Genomic DNA, 25,220 nt, shown 5'->3' with positions numbered 1-25,220 from the left:
CAAATCTGACATAAATGGGAGCTTTTCACCCAGGATCATGGCTGGATTTGGTAGATGCTCAAAGTCACCTCTGCGTTGTGCATACTTTTATCAATTCCTCCCCCCCGCTACCCAAATTGAATGCATTTCTTGACAGAAACATATCATCCTGACCTTTCTGATGCACGTACCATGCTGCCAGGGCCTTAAAGCAACAAAGCTTTCTTGTAGAATACAAAGAATTTCAAGTATGAAATTTGTCATACTTCTCATATAGATCAGCTCTGCTGAAACATAAAATGGCTTTGAATCTAATTGCCTTTGACAGTTTCAGAGTACAGTAACAAAGTGTGCTAGAGGACAGGGATTCATCCCTAGCAAATCGTTTTTACAATTGCCAATACCTCGGGAAGATGCCTGATAGCAAGCCAAGCCATGGGCTTACCAGACTTGGAAATGTCTGGTAGTGTCTGGTCCACTACTGACTGGTAGTGGCTCTCTCGGATTTCAGGCACAAGTCTCCCCCAGGGCTGAGCCTTCTGCATGAAAAGCATAGACTCCACCACTGACCTATGGTTTGTGCATCATAGTTCTACTTAGTGCTTTTTTTCTTTAAAAAATGTTTAGGGGGTACTCTCATTTGGACCTAAGAAAATCACCATATTATAGTTCATATCGGGGAAAATAAATACAGTAAATGGACAAAAGTACAAAGATTCACAAAATGTTTAGGAGTATGCGTACACCTGAGTCCCCACATGTCCCCCCGGAAAAAAGCACTGGTTCTACTCCTCTTTCCACCTCTGTAAAAAAAGTTTACAAGATTTGGGGGGGGGATTCAAAACACACTTCTTCATTGTTAGTTGGGGAAGGAAGTAGTTGCCTATATTCCACCTGCAACTCATGGAGTAATTTGTTTTATAGTTATTTTATATTATATTTGATAGTTATTTTGCCTCCCACCTCCAGGTACTTTAAAAGCCAAGCTCCTGGAAAAGGCACAAGCCTTTGGCTTATTTACAGGGTAAGAACCCCAAGTGTGTTCTTGGCCTGTGGCCTTTACCTTAGGCCTCTGTGAGAGGAAGAAGAGTATATCACATTGAGTGAGGGGAAGAAGTTCACTTGGTTTTCCACATACAAAAGAGATGTAACCTGGGAAATGATTGCAGCTTATGCTGAACTATGTAATTACCCACCCACCCAAATGATTTTTAAGTCTCCAAGATACTTCATACATTTCCCAAGCTAGCCCACAAGCCAGAGGCCAGGAAGTCTTCTAAACCTTGGAAGCAAGGACAGCTGTTCCAACCCCCAACCCCAGCAATGAACTCAAGCTTGGGCAGAGTCAGTTCATCTCTCTCTGCAAGACCTCCTCACAGGCCATGCAGTTGGTAAAAGTGAGGAAGGTTTACAAAAGGTATATAAAAAATCCCTACCTATATTTTAGCTGTCTGGTTACCCCAGACTTGGTCAGACAAGTTCAAGGATTGGACAACTATTGCAAAAAAAAAAAAAAAAGAGGATTACACAGCTGCTTTGCTCCAAAACTTGGGAGCTTCCCTAAGCTGTGTGGCCTGTAGGATAGATTGACAACCAGACCGCTCAAATTCATAACAATTTAGCTCAACTCTAATTACATCAGCTTGCATCATTTCCAGTTGGCATCATGACCTAATTGCTTTGGGTCTTGAACAGACGCATGGTAAATGAATAAATGAATTAATCTACTATATATTTTGGAGGGTTATTTCTCTGGCAACTATACATTTGGACACATCTGAAGATATCATAACTACATTTGCCTGAGATCAAGGAGCATGTTTTCATCTACATTTCAAGAAAATTAGATGGCAGCTGGAGCCTTTCAAAACTGCAAAGATTTTAACCAAATTTTGTACGGTGGTTCTTGAGATTGATGCACAGGTCTGGATCTAATTTGATGCCATTTTGAATCAAGATGGCAGACTAAACTTTTCAAAATTGCACTGATTTTAACCAATTTCAAAACTGCATTCATTTTTTTGATTTCTTAGAATTCCCAAGCAATCCTGGATGCAAGGTTGCTAGTATGGTCTACTTGAAAAACACAGACAAGGAGTAATAGGAGAACAAAGTTGAGTGTTGCATCCCCATACAGAAAGATGGCTCTCAAAGGAGAATAGCTGAAAATATAACCTTGTCCAATGATAAGCTGTTGCCTTTCATTCATGACTGTCTTTCACTTGGTAAAATATAGCACTCACTCGCTCATTCTCAATTTCTCATTAACTTATGGTTGGATATAAACAACCTAATTCATTCTGTCCTGCATTCTCAACCAAATACAATATTAGTTCTAATATTGGCACTGTTGCTATTTAATCAGTGAGCTAGACTTCTGCAGAACATAGCAGGAATACAATCTAATCAAATTCCTTGATGTCCAATACATTCTGCTGCCGTTATTCACAATGTGAGAACAATTTTATTTTTACATGTGATGTCTCACATTCCTTTTTCAAGGCAAGATGACTCAAACTGCAAAAGGATCACCTTCTCCATTCAACGAACAAAGAACCCTGGTGCTTGCTGCAAATGAGACTTTCCACAACATCACATATCATATCACTTACTGCATGAGTTGTAATATGAATTTGTAGCAGCAGCTTCTTACACTTTGGAGTGTCTTAGGCTTGAGGTTCTTAGGATTGAATTATGATCACAAAATGCATATAAAGAGAGCTTCTGCCTATTATTATCGCTATCCGATACTTGGTCAGGTGAGCTCGAGGTTTGCACAGCTATTGTCAAGAAAGGACTGCAGAAAAGGGCTTCTGTCCCATACTTCTAGGTGTTAAAGAAATCTTCGGAAGATAAGTAATACTCAAAGATGGAATCTTACAAGGAATGTGTGCCTTGTTTGACCTCATCTGGAAGCTCAAGGAGGGTGTGTGTGTGTAGAAAGCAGCAATTCTCTCCAATTGCTGACACTGATGCTACATCCAGCATGACAGAGCCAACCACTATTTTGAAAGAAACATGCTGTGAGTCTCTGTGTTGTCAATCTCTTTTTTTAAAGAAACATTATTGCTCTTAAAATGGAGTACAATAAGGGCTTGCCGTGACGTTCACCATAAATTAATTGATGGTGGTCACTGGTAAACTGGCAACTGTATTTGTGGATCCCTCATACCTAAAATTAACATTACCAATATGATACACAAAATAAAATTTAGGTTAGATCTCAGTAAAGAAAAAAACAAATTCTCTTTACTTGTCTTTCCTTCTACAACTAGTAATCTCATTTTAGCATAGCCTTGTATTTAAAACAATAGCCTGGAAGCCATAGACAAGAATGAATTCAAAGCAGAGAAATAGATGGAATAGCAGAGGAGGTATGCAGCACTCCATCCCTCCTCTTCTTCCAGCAAAGAAACAAATTGTTAAAGAAGAAAAATGCCCTCTTCTGTGTCCAGAATGGAAGTGCAGCAAGGAATGAGGAGCAAGACAGATGGAAAGCAAAGTTCCTCTTTTGCCAGTCCCTAGCAGGATCTGAAGTGGTGGTGGGTATTGCACACTAGTACAGTGGTACCTTGGGTTAAGAACTTAATTCGTTCTGGAGGTCTGTTCTTAACCTGAAACTGTTCTTAACCTGAGGTACCACTTTAGCTAATGGGGCCTCCTGCTGCCGCCGCCGCATAATTTCTGTTCTCATCCTGAAGCAAAGTTCTTAACCCAAGGTACTATTTCTGGGGTAGCGGAGTCTGTAACCTGAAGCGTCTGTAACCCAAGGTACCACTGTATCTCTTGTGGGCTGATCTACAAGGTTGTCTTTTTGTGTAAAGTTGCAAAGGAGGAGCTGGGAAGAAGGCAATATAGTCCATTACTCATTCATAATAATAAATTCACACACAAAATAAGTATTTTGACAAGGTTGTACTTAAAAACCTTTTAAAAAACCTCAAAATACATATCAAAGCTGAAAAAAACTCTTCTTTTTCTAAGCGATGGAGCCAACAGTGCCACCTCATCTTCTGGCCTCTGCTCTGTCTTCACTGTCAGAGCTGCTTTCCCACATGTTTACCAATTGCTCTTGTGTCCTGCCTTGTCCCATCTTCTTGCTTCTGTGATGTAGGCTGCTGCATCCCTAGTAATGGACCATGATCTGCAAAGTGTGCTTTTTCACTTGACTATTGCTTCGAGAGATCCCATACGCAAGTCTTCTGGGGTCTTGCTCAGTTCTCTTTCTCCCTCCCTTCTGGCAGATTAGAGAGACTTTCCAGAACCTAGTTAACTTTCCCATTTCACATGAAATCTGGTTTGTGAAAATAAATGTCATCAAAATCCTGATCTCCCAGTCTGGATCCTCACACAGTTTTCTGTGGAACGCCTACCATCTGTTTTTCATATCCCCAAATGTGATGCAGATTATTAAAGATGCTTATAACACTTCTTCACTTGCAAACCAAACCAGGGACAAAAATGTGATAGCAAAAGCAGCAAACACTGCAGACACATTATCATTTGCTACTTATCTTATAATCTTGTCACACACACCCTCCCCCCCTCTTTTTGAAGTGAATGGCCAAATAGGAAGGACTGATAGAATTATATGCTTTCAAGTGCACTGGTGTCTGTGAATCTCATCAGCTGCACAGGGCAGTGAAGTCAGCACAATAGACAGCTGTAACTCTTGGATTTTCTGTTATATAAAACCAGGTGAGCCATCAGAGGCAGGTCAGAGTTTGCTGGAACAGGCACAGCTGAGAAGGAGAGCGAGCATTTGTTGTTATTTTTAAATAAGTTTACTGAGTACATAGAATAGCCCTGGGCAGGCATTCAGTACCATCTTTCTGTGGGCTTGGATAGACAATTGTGATTCTAGCAGAAGTGCCCACTCTTTGCACATGCCCAGGTGTCAACAGATACAGTAGAATGTATACAGTACCATGTGTGCATGTAATGTCTGTACACTACAGATCATGGGAATTGAATGTGCCTACACTGGCCTGTTAAAACACACCTCTTTACATGGCTTTTGTCACTTGAGATGCATATATTTCAGGACCCACCTTATTTTTGTGGTTAACAGTTACTTTAAACTGTTCTTGATATGTGTTTTAATTGTTAGAACCCACCCTGAGACATTACGGTAAAGGGTGGGTAATTAATTATTATTAATAAAACATTCTATGATACACATGACATCTTTCAGGTCTTGACAAGGGTAATGGCCACCAACTTGGATGGCTTTAAAATAGGATTAGGCAAATTCGTGGAGGTTAAAGCTGTCAGTGTCTATTACCCACAAGGACTATGTTCTCCCTCTGCTGTCAGAGACACCATGCCTCTGAATACTGGTTGATGGGTTTCTCAGAGTGCTGTTTCACTCAAATTATGTTTGCAGAGCTCTCATGCTCATTTGGTTGGCTACTGTGAGAACAGGATGGGCCTTTGGTCTGATACAGAAAGAGGACATAGGTCTGATCCCAGAATGGGTGGACACCAATGCAAGAGCCAGAGGCAGATGATGTGGCTGAAGATGGGTGATGTCCAGGTTCTAGAATAGGCATGAGGTGACACAAGAGGATTCTCTTCAACTTCTCAGAGGCAAATTGCTCAGAATGAAAAACCTGGAGCAACTGTTGTATTTCTATTGGTTCCTGAAGCCACCTGGTTCGGCTGGGCTGAAGAGCAGCAGGGCCTGCTCTGGCCAGCAGCGGGAGGATTGATAGTCCCCTCCACATGAGAACTACTCCAGTGATACAAGGAATAAGGCGCCTGGGCTCTACTGGTTCATGACCCCCAGCACTGTACGATTGTGGTACAGAGGCAGGGTGGATCATGAACTTCTCACCATAAATAGACAATAACACCACCAAATCTCTGCACAAGGCTTTGCTGTCATTCTAGCTCCATAAAAGGGAAAGCAGCACCTGCTGAATTTCTCCCTTGTCATGCAGTTATTAAAAGCACCCAAAAAGAACTAACCATTGTCATCAGGTAGGTTCAAAATAACTACCATATGCTTGCTATAACAACCCAGACAGACAAATGAGTAACAAGGTCCTCAGTGTAATGAGACAGGTAAAGGGAGACACCAAAACAGAATGAATGAAGTTTGCACTAAATTAGGCTATGTTTAAACTGTCTGAATTCAGAAACTGCTGTGGCCAACAAGAAGAGTACATATGCATATTTACAGTGCATAAATTAATGGGTCTCTCCTGATTGAACTTAAATCTGGCAAATGGAAACAGCAAATGGAAAATCTGGCAAATGGAAACTGTTTTTCTCTTTTATAGGAAATCTTAATGCTGGTTTAGAGTTCTGTTTGGCTTCTTAGGAACAGAAAACAAAGGAGGGAAGAAGAAAAATAAAATGCATTGAACTTTAAATAGTAAAATAATTATAACCTAAAACCCATTGTTTGAAACACATGTTTCCTTTATAAGACTGTCATGCGATTATTTTATTTTATTTATTCATTTTGCTTTCTATGTGAAATCTCCTTTAGGCTTATTTCTTTTTTTGTTTTTGAAGGCAGACCAGTTTCTTAAGAAGTACAAACTAACTCTAGTGCAAGTTAGAGAAAAGTGAATTCTTGCAATAATGTCTTTAAAATGATGCTTATTTCTAGCCAGTTGGAGTGTTCCTCCACAGCAACAGCACAGATAATCCCTGTTGAGAATGAGGAAGGAAACACACCACCCAGGAGAGGCCTTCCTGCCACTTCCTGCTCCCATGCCACACCAAGCCATGCTGCTGCGCTGTGACCCACCACCACGTCCTCCACCACCAGACTGCTCCCCCTCTTGCTGAACACAGTGAGAGTCTAGGAGTTTTACAAGGCTTGTCTTCTCCACCCTAGGATGGGAAAGATGAGTGGCAACACTGTGAGCTGGAAGCAGTAAGGTGAGCGGGACTCTGCTTCTTGCACCTCCACCACCTGAAGTAGGTGCTTCACCTCGTCTCAACAGTAGACTGGCTCTGACACCACCACACCACAAACTGTTTAAATGCAACAGAGAGAGAAAAACACCTCTTGAGGAGCTATTCAAGTGAGTTTTTCATTTGTAACCGAATGATTCAACAAACTGGCTGCCATACTTGGAAGCTGCTTGAAAAGGTTCAAATCAAATCTTCTGGACACTAAACTCGTGAATGTAATACAGAAGAAGAGTTACACATTCTTTGAAAGAAAGTCAGCAATTTAAATACTGTATTTTCCAAACAGGGGAGTTTCACCATTTTAGTGTGATTTGTGAAAACTATAGGACCCGGGGAAGCCAAATGGATTAGTTGCATCCCATTGAGTTGGTAGACAGATCTTTTTTATATATAATACTAGAAAAGTAATGATTCCCCAGTGGAAAGAACTTATTTTTGCTTGCTGTGCAAGGGCCTTTGTGGGGATCTGAGCTTAGGTAAGCCACATGTGAATATCTTCTCACTATACTGCTTAGACAAATGCTAGAATTTTTAATTGTGATAGGTGATTTTGATTTTTGTTGTTTCAACAATAATTTGACCTGAGATCATACAGGATGCAGGGTAGGATAGAAACTGAATGAATGGATGAATTTATAAAAATAAGAGCTGGCTATATTCTGTGAAATTAGATGCTTGCTTATTAAGGCATAGAGTAATTCTCTACTGATGGGGACGCAGGTGGCGCTGTGGGTTAAAGCCTCAGCGCCTAGGACTTGCCGATCGAAAGGTCGGCGGTTCGAATCCCTGCGGCGGGGTGCGCTCCCGCTGCTCGGTCCCAGCGCCTGCCAACCTAGCAGTTCGAAAGCACCTCCGGGTGCAAGTAGATAAATAGGGACCGCTTACCAGCGGGAAGGTAAACGGCATTTCCGTGTGCGGCTCTGGCTCGCCAGAGCAGCGATGTCACGCTGACCACGTGACCCGGAAGTGTCTCCGGACAGCGCTGGCCCCTGGCCTCTTGAGTGAGATGGGCGCACAACCCCAGAGTCTGTCAAGACTGGCCCGTACGGGCAGGGGTACCTTTACCTTTAATTCTCTACTGAACTCGTTTGTATGTTGTTTGAGAGCCCTTTGGGGCTGTAAAGTATAATTTAAGTATAACAAACAAACAAACAAACAAACAAACAAACAAACAAACAAACAAACAAACTGCATGCTTAGCTGAATGCAGAAGTATTTTGTATGCAACATCTATTCAAACCAAAAGCTTGGGGAATTAGCAGTACCTATTTATGAACACTGAAACTGCTCTTCTACTTAGCTTGGTACCCTTCTTTAGTTTGTCTCTTTTTTGTTGTAAACTAAAAACAAAACTAAGAAAATATGCTAAACCAAAATGCCAAAGCCCTTTCTCACAAATTTGCTACCTCTGTCCTTTGTGATGTATGACATATTTATGGAAGGTCCTTGTCATGTCACAGAGATGGTGCATGGATTTAAAAACCAGAAGAAAGATTCTGTGAAATTGACGATAAGCAATCCAGATATGTGGTGATATGTTTCTGACTGAATACAATATTGTTTTCCTGAACCTAAAGTTATGAAACCCAAATTTGTATGTCATATTTGTCACACAATCAATAAATGTGCAATATAATTAGATTCTGCACTGTGCCATACAACTTTATTGATTGAAGAAAAAAAAGTAACCTTAAGATGGAATAAAGTTATATGAAGACACTTTGACTTATCCTGAATTGTATGGAAATCACATAGCTATTGTATTCCTAAGAAGGTTCATCAGAGCTCATGTATCGTATTGTTAGTCACAAGTCAAATCAATAGTTAATGTATGACAACTTTATGAACTTAGGAGGACGGTTTTCCATTAAGTGGAATCAGATGAGTGGATCAGATTTGAGTAATCATGACAGAAAGTGACCCTGATGATGCTGTAACAGTGTCTACAAGGCCAACAGTAGTACAATACAACACTCCATCATCTACCTCTTTGATCTTCACTTTTGACATAACTGATGACGGGATTGATTTATGAGCCAAGAGGGCATTTTTATGCCATTTAGAATTAGGGTTCAAAACTGTCCTCACATTGTATCTGTCATTTCGCATCATGTTTTATATTGTAGGGTGCATATTTGATATGGAAGGTTTCATTTTCAAATTTCTGATACAAGTATCTGTATCTTAGAGTCTGCCCTATACATGCTGTTATTATTCAGCTTGATATGTTCTCATTTAAAATACATAAGCAGTTCCAGAATGTTACCACAACTATATATAGCATCTTGGAATCAGTACTTTGATGAATGGTGATTGCCACTGTAGAAGAAAGAAGGGTTTTTTGTTTGTTGATGACATCTGCATTCCAGAGGCCTTTTATCAGCCACACCCAAGAGCAGAAAAAGTCTGAGGTGTCTACTATGCTTGACTAATTTGTGGCTACTCACTTAATCGATTGCTGTGAATTATCCTGGCCACAGGAAAACCATTCCACCGCTCACACCACCACCCTGAGTTCACCACATATCCAAACCCCACTTCTTCCAGTTTCAGTCCTGGTTCACACTCAAATATTCATCATTTGATTAAGTGTACAGCAATCACATGGCGCTGAATGTGTGAACAGAGGACAAAAAATATTTGCAACTGAACATCAGATGGCTCAGGTCATGATGTGATAAGCATAGAGGGATGAAGTACATCTAATCAGCTGTACAGTATCTTTGCAGATCACAAAAATAACAAGTTACCTCCTCTGTACTATATTTCTATTTAATTTGGAGTAACTGCTTCTAAATTTGCATCTATAACTATAAATCGGTATGTGGAAACGTTAATGGAAATCTACCCTATTTTTGTTGATGTTTAAATGCCACACCCTTAACAGAAAGTGTAGCAGAAGAAACATGCTTAATTTAGAATGTCATGATTTATTCTGACGTCTTTATACATTTTGCAAGATGCATTCCAAAGATGGCACTGTGTATTGGACACTGTTTATACATTCAATTAAACAAAGTTTCTGTTCATCACTGTCACTTGTGCATCTCGCATTGTTCCACATTCAGAACATGAATTACGATCTTCATGCTAGAGTTTAGAGCTTGTGAAATTTACCTGGATATCAGCCCATTAACTACCATTAGAGTCAATGGAACTAAATTGGTTTAGGTCCAAGCAATCCAGTTTAATTGATTTATGTGTTATGATGTAAGGGCCTAATTCAGAAAACATCTCTTCAGACGTTACACATCAGCTTTATAAAGACATAAATTGCCTTGTTTCTGTTTAAATAGCCTTTTAATACCAGCTGTTAATGTTTCATAGTTGCTGTTTAGTTTCAGTTTTATTAATGGGAAGTATTGTTTAGTTTTAGCTTTATTAATGGGAAGTATCAGAGGATACAGCAATAATTATCATAATGGCTACAAATGAAAACATATTTTAATACAGTTGGCTTGCTTTTTAATATATTTCATTATGTTGTGCAAAGCAAGGTGATTACTAGAGCTTAGATGCAGAAAGGAACCAGGAATTGAAAAATGTTTGGTACTAATCAGAAACCCAAATCCATCTCTGTTTTTTCCCCATTATGATAAAAGCAGCACAATTGCTTATTAGCATCCCACAGCACACTGGGAAACATTTCCTCCTGCTTAAATTCTGTTTCATTCGGGATGCAATTTATTTTTAAACTAAATATGCTAATCTGCTCATTAGTGTTACTCTTGGCATAGTGTGTGTCTGCTGACAACCTACATGATGAGTGAGAGCCCAGCTGGTAATTTTCTTTTAAGGGTGTGTTCATCCTGGCAGCTTACTATAGATATATAAAACATACAAACCAACGTAGCAACGAGCCTCTTACAGGTGGGGCAACATTTACAACAGATTTAGCCAAGCTATAATTCCCTGCGGTATTTCCAAGGACCACTATGTAACAATTCCAGATTAAAAGCTTCCTATTTCTAAGCAAGAGTGTCTATCTTTTTTCTACGGCATCTTGATCAAGAGTATGCTCACCACTGAATAGCTTTCAGAATCTGAGAACCAGTCTAAGGCCCATTTCTCATATTGCCTTGGGAGTGGAAGCTGCTGATCTGCTACTCTCTTCCGTACCACTGGTTATGGGAGAGGCCCCAGGCCACACTGCTACTTCCCACACCACCAGCAAGCCTCTGGAAACTGGATTAAAGGTGGTGTGTGAAGGTGCTGCAGTGTAAAAAAACACCTCCCCCTGTTGATCTCAGAAAACAAAGTGATATTGGGCAGAATCAGGCTGTAGAACCTTGAACTGGTTCTTTTCAAACTTTGAATGAAGAGAGTTTCTGAGATTTGTGCATAGTCCCCCCTTTCTTTAAAAAAAAACAACAACTCTATTTTGTGCATCTGATGAAACAGACTCTAGTCACAAAGGCTTATGCCGCAATAAATTTATCAATTCTTTAACATGCCACAGGACTGTGTGTGTGTGTTTTCCAGCAACAAAGTGGCCACTGGAACCCTATCTTTTACATATAGGGTTATTAATCTTTTCATTCACAAATATGGCCTATTGCCAATCATAATCTCAAGAGAGACATTCCACAATTCACCCCTGTTGGTCTCTCTCGGCACTCTTTGAAATAATTTATATGGCAAAATTAAAATCACGTTATACATATAAATGAAACATCTTTAATGCGCATGTGTCAAAAGGACTACCAAAAAGCTTCCTTCATACTGTAGCCTGTCTGCCCCTTCCTGAAAGAGAGTCCTGCCAGTTGGGGCAATTCAGAGCTCCAGCACACACGTGGAAGCACTTGGCACAGGCACAAGAGTCTTTGGGTTTTACCAACAAAACACTGAGATGGCCATCCCTGACACACTTTCCTAAGACTAAGCCCTTCTTGAACATGGCGGGGCTTGCTACCTCGTAGCATGCACAGGATTGCACTATGAATCTTCAAGATCTTTTTTATTTTAAACCCGAGCCTTAATTAAATTGCTCCCCTTTCACCATGAGCCTGTTTCCATGAGCATTCAAAATACCATTTTAAAATGAAATTAATGTCACCCTTACACAAAAAAATGAGACTTAAAATTAGTGTATTTCACACTGCAACTCCATGCGTATCTTCTCAGAAGGAACCTCCACTGAGTTCAAGGGCACTTAAGTATGGAGAGCTTCAGCATCAGATAGTTGGGACACTTTAAATTCTTTAAATGAGACTTTGTATTTACTGTGGGGCACTAAACCTTTTGTCAAGGAGCTTTTACACATTTCATATTTATAACATTTATATTCCACCTTTTCTAAAAGTGCAAAGCAGCTAGCAACAAAATTTGATAAAAACACAAGTATCTATTAACAATAATAATAATAAAGCTGTTTTATAAGAACAGGACTGGATTTGTAGCACTGTAAAATACCATATAAAACCCATCTCTTGTAAAGATTGAAGTGCCTAACCAGATAACTTTCCAGCCAGTTCCTCTAATAACAATTATATCCCTTTTATTGGGACAAAAGATTTGACAAAATCAGAAGGTTTTGAATGTTTTGTTGAACAGATTTTTTATTTACAGCAACTGCATCCTTGTTTTTATCATGAATGAACATATGATGCCTTTCTTGAATGTAAACTCTCTTAGAATTCTAAGCAATATTCCTGTAGATCACTCAAATTCATGAGAGTACTTTATAACTTTAAGGAATTAACTTTCCAATGTGCACATATATCACTAATTTTCTTCACTGCCTCAAAAGCCATTTTCTATAATTGCAGCCTGGATCATCATAATCGATTACCTTTACCTTGACATCCATCAAAAATTAGTAGTACTTTCTGCCGCACAAAGGAAGAATAAATTTTGTCAAAATAATTTGAAAAACCTTGGGAATAGCTCACTGGCAGAACTTGCAAAAAGTAATTAATTAGCCGTAGTAATAAAGTTGTGCCAGGTTTAAGAAGTGCTTCTTGGTTAATGGACTTTAAACGAACCCTTCAATATCCACCCCTAATCTCAATAAAGCGTGTTAATATGGAAAGCAGAGTTTGGCAATCTACTTCCTACCCAAACATGAATCATGTTGGCACGTGTTTTTAGTTTATTGTTGCTTTTATCTTTTAAATGTTTTAAATAAATGTGAGGGTTTCTAACAATCAAACGGTGTATACATTTTATGAAATAAATAGTACATAATTGAAATACAGGACATCTCTCTACAGTGGGGAAAGCCAGGTGATCTGTATGCCTGCTCAGTCCGCTGTCCAGCTGCTAAATGATGAGAGGCAACTTCAAGGACCTGTCCCCTCTTCTGATGGCTCTTTAGCTTTAAACTAGACTTGGACCTGACAGCCTTTCAAATAGATGCCTCCTTCAAACACCAGACCGTCCTTTGTATGGTAGGAGACGTGGCTGTCCCATTGATGGCAGATCTATGTTGAGGCAGGCTTGCAGTGACCTTACAATTTCCTGACCTTCATCTGATTCTGAAAGACTGATCCTGCTTCACCTGAGCCCACAGTTCTTACATTCAATCTTGCCACTGCTTAACCTACCATGTGCTAGCTAATAAACATCAATCAAGTTGAGTTTGTTCTGTTTCAGGAGGCTTTTAAATGCAGCAGACAGCTAATGAAAATGTGTCTTGTTCTCAGTGATAATAAATGAAACTGAAGGAGTCCATGGGGCTTGCTACTTTGAAAGCAGACAGGTCTGCAGTCCTTCAGCCATTGGCAACTGAGTAATCATTATCGCAAGCAATTAAAACAACATGTGCATCAGGGTTTGCAGGTGAACTTCTGGGTTAAACATTGTAACTCTTTTCTTTTCGCAAATGTGCCAAAAATTAAATTCTCAGTGTGAGAATTTGTGTGTGTTGCAACATCCCTGTATTCTTTAATACAATCCAAAAAGTCTCACTGAGTTCAGTAATGCCTACTCCCAGGTAAGTTAACACAAAACTGAAGTCATGTGGCACGATCCTGTTCTATCTGAAAACTGTATACATGCAATAGATATTTTTGCAACGAACACAGGTCTACCTCTCTGCTGAGACATTTCCCCATGTGCTTTGACCTTCTTTCTGAGCAAGGAACTGAAATTGCACACTTTCCACAACATCAGCAGCACTTTCTCCTCTCAGTTCCATTCTCATGAATAGCTGATGGGCAGGAGGGGACCCTAAAGCTCCAGATGCAAACCAGCTGTGAGATAAAGGGTAGATGGAATAGACTAGAATAAAGGTTCAGAGATGGCTTGGCACATTATTAGGAAACATGGTAGAAATTTGTGAGCCATTCCTCTGGACGTTACATAACACTGAAGTACAGAAACAGGATTATGAATAACTCATACATTTTCTGTCAATACTTCCTGATAATGTGTGAAGTTGCCCTCTGTATCCCCTTCTCACAATTACACAAAGATGTACTCTTCTTAGTCCACCTTTTCCTCAGATATCTATAACTGGCCTAATTAATTTACATCCTCCTTACTTTGTATTTATTACAAAAGTTGTAACCAAAGCTTACACCCCCCATTGCATCTGGCATGGTTTTGACTTGAGAGCTTCAACATTTGTTCCTTTCTTCTATACGTATTTTTCAACAGCGCCTTCTCTCCTTTCCTTATTGTGTTCTATATAAAATGTTCTCATCTGTAACTAATTTCTTTCTTTCTGATTGCCCACAAATGGATATGGCAGTCAGCAAAATTGAACCATTTCCATGTTTTGTATAAAGCACCAGAGTTTTTAATGGTGCTGATGGATGTCTGCTACTGAGAGCCAGCTATCTAGTTTGACAGGTCGTTGAAGCTTTCAGCCCCCTGCAGACTGCTGCTGTGATTATTTAGCAAGGCTCCTGGGAGGATGCTACATTTTTCAGTGGACCTTCATTTAAGATAGATATCTGAATGTGTAGTTGAGAAACTAGAATGTATCAGGTTTGTTGTCTGTCCACCCTCCACCCTAAACCCCACCCCGGTTTCTATCAATATGACAATAGCACGCCACTCACAAATAGCTGTTTGCTGTAAATGTTCTACAGCTATGTAACTGTGAAGCAGGAAACGTGAGAACAAACTTGAATTAATATATAGATCACTTCTGGGAAACAGAGGATGTTAAACCAGTAAGGATACTGGTGACACAGAGTGATCTAAGAAACAACAACCCAGTGAGGTAAGGTAGGCTGAGAGATACTGACTGGCCCAGAGTTAGCCAGTGGACTTCATGGCTGAATGGGGATTGGAAGCATCGTCTCCCACGTCCTAGTCCAACACTCTTAATACAGTCATACGTCGGGTTACAGACACTTCTAGTTGCGCGATTTTGGGTTGCACGCCATGCCAAACCCAGAAGTACTGGAATGGGTTGCTTCCGGGTTTCAGCGCTTACGCATGCGCAGAAGCGCTAAATCGCGCTGTGTGCATGTGCATAAGCGCCGAATCATGACCCGTGCATGCGCAGACACACGGGTTGCGGGTTGCAAACGCTGCGGGTTGCAAACGTGTCCCCCGCACAGATCACGTTCGCAACCCGAGCACCCACTGTATGTATCAATCCCCTTTGTTATCTGGAATTTTCTGAACTGTTCAAGAACACAAAAATTAATAATCAGAGCAACAATAAGACATAAGGTTGTCAACTGACTCCAAATGAAATTTCTCTTCTCCCTCTCTCTCTCTCAGTGTGTGTGTGTGTGTGTGTGTGTGTGTGTGTGTGTGTGTGTGTGTTTTGGGGGGAGGGGAGCAGCTTGGGGGAAAAGGAATTTGGAATGGGGACAGGGCAGGAGGAGGGGACAATTAGTACAGTGGTACCTCGGGTTAAGTACTTAATTCGTTCCGGAGGTCCATACTTAACCTGAAACTGTTCTTAACCTGAAGCACCACTTTAGCTAATGGGGCCTCCTGCTGCTGCTGCGCCTCCGGAGCATGATTTCTGTTCTTATCCTGAAGCAAACTTCTTAACCTGAAGCACTATTTCTGGGTTAGCACAGTCTATAACCTGAAGCGTATGTAACCTGAAGCATATGTAACCCAAGGTATCACTGTACTTGGGCTCTTTGCTGCTTCCCTGCTCCAAGACGCCCTCCATGAGTTCCAAAAGTGTAGTTTATGAATTAGCAATGGTCTCACCCAAGCCAACTTCCCTGTAGCTCCTGTTGGGTAGCAGCACATCACAGCTGATCTCACAATGGCATATGGTGTTCCAGCTGATTAATTTCTGGCCACACAGCAAACAGAACATAACCATATTCCTAAAAACTGCCAAAAATGGGATGGGGTGAGGCTTGAAAATCCATCTGGTTGGAAGTCATAGACATCTCTTAATTTGATTAGGGGCAATGTAATAGAAGCTTAATTACAATAGTCCTCACTCATCAATCCACTGAATGCCCTGGCTAAATTGAGTTGCTCACAGTCTTTGAAGGAGAATCCCAAAGAAATGATGTGAGGGAATGACAGGTGAGCAATTAACATCTCACCGTGACGCTAATTACGTTCTCTTCGTTTCAATGAATTATTTAAGACAATGGTGTTCGCTACCCTAGCCTGTGTGGCACTTGTGACCTACAAGTACTCTTTCTGTAATCCACAGGGCACAAAGGGAATATCACCAGTTTTAGCTTTAATTGGCATTTTTAGCACAACCTTTTCTACGGGTATTTTTGCCCAGACATGGAGCAATGCCAATAAATAGACAGATAATGAGTTGAAAGAGAAGTTTAAAATAAGTGTCCTGTGGACCTTCCCAGCCCTATTCTTCTTTTCCCATGCAGGAATTGTCCCCTCTCCTCTTCTTTTGGAACTAACGTTTTCGAACTCCCTACCCCAAACTAACAATGTGTGTGCCAATGTTAATGCTTAAGCTTCAAATTGGACTTCTGTATAACCAAGTTTTATGAATGCAAACTAGAGATGCATTTTGGGGTTTGGAGTGAAAGGTTTTACATACAAACTCTCACCTACTCTTTATCACATGTCCTCAGTTGTTTCTTTCCCTAATATGCAGCAAGGCTTCTTCTAAGGCAATCCATACTAATTAGGGTCCACAGGAGCAATGATGATATGTAGTTAGGTTAGTGGTGATAGTTAATCAATATGATTGATTAATGATATTTAATCAGATTCATGAAGATGCCACAAAGTCAAATCAGGAAGCACCATGCTCCCTCTGGATGACTTTCCTGATGACAGTGGTCCGTTCTTAACCTCGTTCCAGAGGTCCGTTCTTAACCTGAAATGGTTCTTAACCTGAAGCGTGCTTTTGCTAATGGAGCCTCCGGCTGCCACTGCGCTGCTGGTGCACAATTTCCGTTCTTATCTTGGGGCAAAGTTCTTAACCTGGAGCAACCACTTCCTGGTTAGCAGAGTTTGTAAGCCGAAGCGTCTGTAACCTGAAGTACCGCTGTGTGTGTGTACACACACACACACACACACACACACACATACATATATACTAATATATCGATTACTATATTTGTGCCTGTAATTTGCAGAGACGCTCACCTGAACCATTTCCATAGTAGAGGAGTGGGCTTCTCAAGAGGCTCTGCTCTAAAGCTAACAAATGTTAGCACTGTTTGGTGTAAATGTAAAGTTATATCCTCCTTAATGCTGAAATGGGAAGAGAAATTTGTGCATGAAATGGGAAGCGGAATAGGAAGGGGACATACAAATCTATGGCAAGCTCTTGATCACATAACTAGATGGCGACAGTTTACAAGGAACTGAAGAGCAGTAATTAACCACTCCCTTAGACGTAACACTATTGTGTAGTCCCTATGCAAGGCTACATTATTAAAGACTAAAAAGGATAAATGGTATTTTACAAGAGCTGGAGGAAAGGGTCAGAGAAGAAAAAACATCCCCAAAATGTAGCCTTATGTTGCTGGAGGGAAACATTTTTATGAATTCTCTATTCCAAAGAAAATTCTATCTATGATGCTTTAAAAACATGGTTTAAAACATCTCTATAACCCCCTCCTCCCAATCAGCCTGGCTAGACTTTTTTTGCTTTCAAGCCAGTTGTACAGTGGTAGGGGAAAGGGGTCAAGTGCAGTATTTTTCTCAGTTTTTTTATTTAGCTATACACCTTAGGTTACACCAGAGCTTTTGGTCTCACCTCTGCCCACTCCAACACCTGATCAGGAAAAAATGATCTTTCGATCGACCAGAAATCACTGAGCTCAGGCCCAAGTCTTTATACCTCAGAGGCCTCCATCCCATTCGCTTGATTGAGAATGTTTTGCCTCGTGGAATGTCAACTCTATTTATTTTTTAAAAGAAATATGAAAGACTGGCAAGAGTCTAAGGCCCTGTCCTTACTGTGCATTCTCCAGTTGCTCACCCACTGCCAGTCTTTTTCAAAAGCACCAGTGACTAGAACATAGCCATGGAGTTGCAGTTTGACAAAGATAATGTACGTGACCTTCCAGCCAAGGCAGTCTCCCTTCCTTTCCCTCCCTTTCCAACCTTTTTGTATACCTTCAAACACAAGGGGAGAAACTTGACTTCACTCAGAAATTTAGCTTGGCCTCTTTTTTCTTGAGTGACTTTCTCATCTGATACTGACCCGGCCTCCTGGAAACTAGGCATGTGAAGCTAATCCATTGAAGTTTTGCTTCATAGTGTTTTACATGCAGTAGCCATGTGGGCCTTTTTATCTTTCAGCTTTCCATTCTGCTCTTGCTCTAGGCTGTCTCTCTCAGGCCCTCAAGTTGCCTGCTGTGCCAGAGCTGGAGTCGCTTGCTTTGTAGTTTGGGTTCCCAACTTCTAAGGCCTTTAAATTTTCTTCCTTCAAATAGCCCCCCTCCTCTTTATACTCCAGTTAACGTAGCTGCACCACTCATTCAGCCAGCGTTACCTACAGTTGCAGGTGCACAACTTTGAGCAATGTCATCACCGATAAAAAAACAGCAACAGTCTTGAGGGACTTAGAATAACAGGTGTTTATGTTTTCGTGTATGGGGTAATCTGGGCTACACTAAATCTTTACGGTGCTGTAAGTATGGGTGGTCATGTGCCCTATTCTTCAGAGGACAGTCCTCCATTTGAAGGGCTGTCAGAGGACAGTCCTCTAGTCAGAAGGTATCCTCTATTGGAAGGGCTGTCTGGCTGAAGTTCAGCTTGAAGATGAAGACCCATACAAAGGGAGAGCAGAAGTATACTAGCATACAATATAAATAAAAGCCATCTTGATTCACCTCGTAAAATCTTCTGCAATATCTATTTGGACTGGGGGGGAGCGTTCAACTCATCTCCTCCCATTTTAAAAACCTCCATGCAAGGAGATTCTGCAACAGCCCTAGACAACTTCTCCAATTGCCTCATTGTTTGATTTCTGTTTACTTCCAGCTAGCCTAATAAAGGTATCCTTTCATAAGCTCTTCATGCTATTTAATCTGAATGAAATCAAATTGCAGCAAAATTTGTATGTCATTATCCCTTCTCCTTTTTCTTTACGGGTACCACAGTTAGTTCAGATGTAATATCCTGAGGGTTGGTTTTTTACAATAGGGAGAAGTTTTCTTTTTCATTTTTGCATGTTGCTTTTATTATTCTCTTTGTTTGATTAAATAAGGATGGCAGCAGACATGGATCTGACTAACTAATCAACACCAATTACCACTCAGTGTCATAATCACTGCTATAACACAAGTAGACAATGAATTTCACATTTCAATGTATACACTTGTTGGATGTGAGCCAAATGCTTTTCAAAACAACAAAAGGTTGGGAATGATTCAATGACCATCCCACATAGTTAGAATCCCACTGGCATCAGTGAGCCTCTAAAATTTTTTCTTGGAGTTCATATATTTTAACCATACTTCAGGTTTCACTAAGAAATCAAAGTTCACAGTATGATTTTCTTCAGAAGGCATATAAAATCTGTGCATTCAGAGAATATTGAAGTATTTGAAAAAAATAATAATAAAATGTGTCTAGTAACTGAGTCCTGAACAATTATGTATAAACCAGATATAAATCAAATATAAAGAGACTAGGGCTGATATAGACATATCAAAGAAGCGTTTCAGTTAAACGCATTGTAAATTTAAACAAGAAAAACTGGTAGAGAAAAATGGGACTCCACTGTGCCATCTGGTGGCACAATATTATATCACACATACAATGAATATACAGTGGTACCTCGGGTTACATATGCTTCAGGCTATATACGCTTCAGGTTACAGACTCCGCTAACCTAGAAATAGTACCTCGGGTTAAGAACTTTGCTTCAGGATGAGAAGAGAAATCGTGCTCCGGTGGCATGGCGGCAGAAGGCCCCATTAGCTAAAGTGGTCTTCAGGTTAAGAACAGTTTCAGGTTAAGAACGGACCTCCGGAACGAATTAAGTACTTAACCCGAAGTACCACTGTAAATAGCTTTTTCTTTACCAATCTAGCTGAGTCCCAGCATTGTATTAGGAGTGTTCTCTGAACAGGAGCTTTTTGGCTGTGAACAGGGACTAGTTCAAATGATACCTCATGGGCATAAAAAGAGAAAAAACAGTTCCCTCCCACAGAAAATCCAAACAACATTGAAAATGTTATTTTTACTTTGTTGCATAATTAACTAATATAGAATTACTTCTTGTGTGACTAGTAAGCTGTAGCTTTTGGCACAACTAAGAAAGAGCAACTTAAAGTTATTTCATAGTCATCCCCTCGAAAAAGTAGCATGTTTGGCATTAAAGCTATAGGCAGCCTTCTTTAGAAATATACTTCTCTGGAGGCCATTTGAGTCTATAAGGAATGTTTAATCACACAACTTCAATGGTTATATACTTCTCTAAGTCCCTCAGGCCTCATAGCAGTATTATGCCCTGATTTTAGGTTTATGTAATTAGTGTTTAATGCACCTTAATACCAACCCAATGTAGTAAAATGTTAAGTCACGTACCATAACGTATTGCTTTCTGGATTCTGAACCCTTTTCCTAAAGGGAATTACAAATTTCATCCCTTTTTTATCTCTTTCTCTTTGGATGAAAGTTTCACTTCAGAAATTCTAACAGCTTTAGTTTATAACCTTAAACAAATTGCCACTGATGCAGACAATGGCTAAACCATTCACATTACAATTATGTTTATGCCACAGTAAAAGCTTATGCCAAGCATATACCTACCTAGGGGCTGCTCTTGTACATAATGCTACACACACATTTAAGTACCTTGCTGAATTTGATCTTTGGGGTTTCATACCATGTAAGGGTCTCTTTGGGGCATCATAGAAAAGCAGCCCAGAGCCTGAACTCACTCACTCACTCACTCACTGCCCTGTCTTCCTTCCTGCTTAGATTCTGCATCAGTGTGACCTGGCCTGATCTCCATAACTCTCCAGAGTTTCTTGAAGCAATTCCCAATGAAGAACATCCTTCAGCGAGGGCAAGGAAAGCCACAATACTTGAAGTTGATTGGCCATGGGCATCAAATGTAGCCTCTATTTATGCAACGCCTTAGCCAATCAGGAAAGTTAATTGAATAGAGTAGTGTTGGTTGCTTACATTCACAGCCAATCAACTTCAAGCACTATAGCAGTTGGCGACTCCCAAAGCCAGTTTCAAGCACTCCCATGAGTTTCTTTTAGAATGCAGGGTATTGAAAACAGCAGCAATGAACTTGGCCCCATAGGGAGTTATCAGAACGAAGTCAGCAGCCAGAAGACAGTTCTAGCAAGTTGGCTTGTACTGAAACCGATCATAGTTAGTATTAAACTACAACCCCTGGTTTGGAAAAAACCCAGTTCGGATGAAAGCCATATGTTTGCATTGCAAATGTTTTACGGTTCTGTGAACTACTATACTGAATGTCAAACCTTGCTGAAATCTCAGTGAATAATTCCTCTACCTGTTTCTCAACAGCATTTTAAATGTGATTGAGGTATTGTACAGCAATCTGCTGGTGATTAAACTCAGTTTGATACTTACTGATGAAATGGGAATATTATCCTAGAGTATTTTCCATTACATAGAAAGCTTTCCACTGATTAGGCCATGCATCCAATTTATTGTAACTAACTCAAGACTCTCTCTCTCTCTCCCTCCCTCCCTCCCCACTTGCTTTACAGCAATGAAATGAAGTTCACACTAATAAAGCATTTTTTAACTCAACTGCCCTGAGGTATTATTATTATGTTTATTATGTTTATTAATTACCTGCCCTTCATCCCAAGGTCCCAGGGTGGCTTACAGCATTAAACCACAATTATTAAAACAATTTCTTATAAAAACAGCTGGGACCAGTGCCGCAAGGCAATGCAGGTGTGGTAGATAATCAAGCTGATAGCCTACCAACAAGAGCTACATTACTCCCATTCTTCTGCTTTTAATGAATGGCTTTTGCCCTGGATCAAGTGGGTTGTTCAGGATGATATGTACAGGCATGCCTTGTAGTAGGATGTTTGATATGATGCCCCCCCGCCCCCGTTCCCTCAACACTTTCAGATACTATGCTTTGAAGGCAAAGCAATGAGTCGTTTTGCTTTTAAAATTTGAAGACCATATTTACTTCCATTTTCAATATACACTGTAAGTATCTTTCCACAGAAACTGATTGTTGTTGTTTAGTCGTTTAGTCGTGTCTGACTCTTCGTGACCCCATGGACCAGAGCACGCCAGGCACTTCTGTCTTCCACTGCCTCCCGCAGTTTAGTCAGAAACTGATTACTGAGACATAAATAAAATAATCACTCCCTAACATGTGAACCTGACAAACCATGGGCCTTACTGTATAAACATCTTTAAGCTTCCTCACATTCACGCTGTAATTCGATTATGTATATGGTATATTTTCAGCTTCATAAAATGCAGTGTTGTTTGCACATCATTTCCCCCTGCTTTTTTATTTTTCCAATTATTTCAACTACATGCAAATCTGTAAGTATTGTTACTGCTTGGAAAGATTGCCTCAAATGTAAAGATGCTATCTTTCGAAGCATTAAACAATGATTAGGCAGGCGCTGGGCCAAAGGACTGTGCTGTTTAAGAGGAATGGAACCATGCAGCAGCTGGTACTAAGCAATCTTGAGAGAACTGATAACACTTTGTAATTCCATCAAGATGGTCTCAGCTGACAATGGAAAATAACAATGATTCATTTAATCTTGTTTAGCATGCACCAGATTTCCATAGATGAATATCCTTAAGTAATACCATAAGTAATTGGGAAAATATTATGTATTGTAAACTAAGTTCTTCAGGATAAGGGAAAACTAGCTTGGAATCTAGTCTAGATCTAATATTTAATGTCCGTATAGTGTAGATGAAAATGAATAAGAGTTACAAAGTCAAAGCTATGATCATCTGACCAAAGTCTCTCACCAAAGGCCTTTTGCTTGCTGAAGAAAACTTAAAACATTATAGGATAAGAGGACAGACCCTCAAATAGATCAATGACTGATTAAAGAACACTAACAGAATGAAGCGACAGATTATGCACTGGAATTAACATCTCCCAAGATCTTAACATTCATTATATGCAAAACTAGCTGTGGGATAATATATAAACATTGCCACATACCCAATTCTGCAAATACATCTATTTTTAATATAAAAACCAATGTTGTATAAACAGGAAGGACAAATCTTACAGTCATAGATAGACTAATTAATGTTACAAAGCAAGTACATGTAGTGTTACCAAAAAATATATTAGAAAATGGGTTTGCCAATTTGCTCCCAAATTAAATAAGCTAAATAAAAATTAAAAACAAACTGAGGTTAATGGAGACTGCTTTTGTTTGAAACCCCTACGGCAATTGGAGCTGTGATTTTTAGCTTCAGTTGATTGAAATAAGCCCTTCCTAGAAATTGGCACATAGAGACGTGGGTGGCGCTGTGGGTTAAACCACAGAGCCTAGGGCTTGCTGATCAGAAGGTTGGCGGTTCGAATCCCTGCGACGGGGTGAGCGCCCATTGCTCGGTCCCTGCTCCTGCCAACCTAGCAGTTCGAAAGCACGTCAAAGTGCAAGTAGATAAATAGGTACCGCTCCGGCAGGAAGGTAAATGGCGTTTCCAATGCGCTGCTCTGGTTCACCAGAAGCAGCTTAGTCATGCTGGCCACATGACCCGGAAGCTGTCTGCTGACAAACGCCGGCTCCCTCGGCCAGTAAAGTGAGATGAGCGCCACAACTCCAGAGTCATCTGCAACTGGACTTAACAGTCAGGGGTCCCTTTACCTTTAGAAATTGGCACAGCTGGTGCGCTGGAATGCTTTGGAACATTTTAGTTAGTTATGGACATACTCAGACAACATTTATGAGATTTGTTTGTTTCTGAGAACATAAAATGAGGGGAAGAAATTGAATCTTCAGGTTAGTTGCACAATCTCATTTTCTTGCTTGCTTGTCCAAGCCCAGGTCACACAATCACCACTCTGTAAGCAAACCCACCCACACAGGGTTTGTTTAAGGCCTCCTAGGCTGGTAAACAATCCCAGCAACACTGGCTGTAGAATAGTGGGTAGACATGGCAGACGACACAGCAATGTCTCCAAAGCAGCTCTTTATTTTGTAAGCTGGAACAGAAAACTGAACAGCAAACCGCTCAGCCGGCCTGCTTTTATAGGCAGCCGGCTGTCAACATTGTAGCAACAACAACCCAGAGTTTCCCGCCTAAAATAACTGACGTGGACCTGAGTGAAAACTATCTACAGACCTGAGTGAAAACTATCTACAGTATCCCCCTGCTGGCCCAGGGGGAACTTCACTACATAACACTGGCCTTAGAGGAAACGGAGCTGTGCAGCTATTCAGGTTGTCTGACCAAGCACTGGGAAACTTCCCATGCCAAGCAGCCAATAGCACAACAGCTTTTCTTAACAAACTCTGTTAGCTATCCCCTTAGCCTATGGCCTCTTTAACGTATATAAGACAGTAGACTTAAAAAAAGACTTTAGACACATCCACACAATACATTTAAAGCACTCTCATACTATTTTAATACTCAATGCTTCCCCCCCAAAATCCCACGAACTATATGGTGCTCAGAATTGTAGCTCTGTGTGTGAGAGGTCTCCAGAGAAAGAGAGAGGGAACTGTTAAGATTAGTTTCCAATTCATATTGCACCCCAGCATTAGAAGCTTGTCAAATACATCTTCTGAAACATGTAATTATGGCTTTCAGAAACTTTGCTCATCCTTACTGCTCATAAATTTTCAAAAGAATTGCAAGCCCATACAAGGTCCAAGACAGATGAGAGGGGGTTGCTCAGAATGGTTACAGGAAGGGGGAAAGCAACAGTTCAGAAAGGGCATGTGTGAGAGACATGTTCCATTAATGGGATGTCAGTAGGAGCAGACAAACTCACCTTGACT

General features: G+C 40.4%; 1 protein-coding gene and 2 long non-coding RNA genes across 3 annotated transcripts in view; 1 reads left to right on the top strand and 2 right to left on the bottom strand.

Annotated features, from left to right (window-relative positions):
• GALNT18 (polypeptide N-acetylgalactosaminyltransferase 18) overlaps positions 1–25,220 on the bottom strand; it is a 258,857-nt gene that overhangs the window by 73,846 nt on the left and 159,791 nt on the right. The window lies entirely within an intron of this gene.
• LOC310838734 lies at positions 817–22,017 on the top strand. The gene is made up of 2 exons (XR_014561143.1): positions 817–5,961; positions 21,205–22,017. It is a non-coding gene; the product is annotated as an uncharacterized lncRNA (long non-coding RNA).
• Positions 6,481–12,311, bottom strand: LOC310838737. The gene is made up of 2 exons (XR_014561144.1): positions 7,989–12,311; positions 6,481–7,614 (listed from the first exon to the last, which is right to left on the bottom strand). It is a non-coding gene; the product is annotated as an uncharacterized lncRNA (long non-coding RNA).

Source organism: Podarcis gaigeae, assembly GCF_964106915.1.
Source record: "Podarcis gaigeae genome assembly, chromosome: 1".
Taxonomy (NCBI): domain Eukaryota; kingdom Metazoa; phylum Chordata; class Lepidosauria; order Squamata; family Lacertidae; genus Podarcis; species Podarcis gaigeae.
This window is presented reverse-complemented; position numbering and strand designations above follow the sequence as displayed.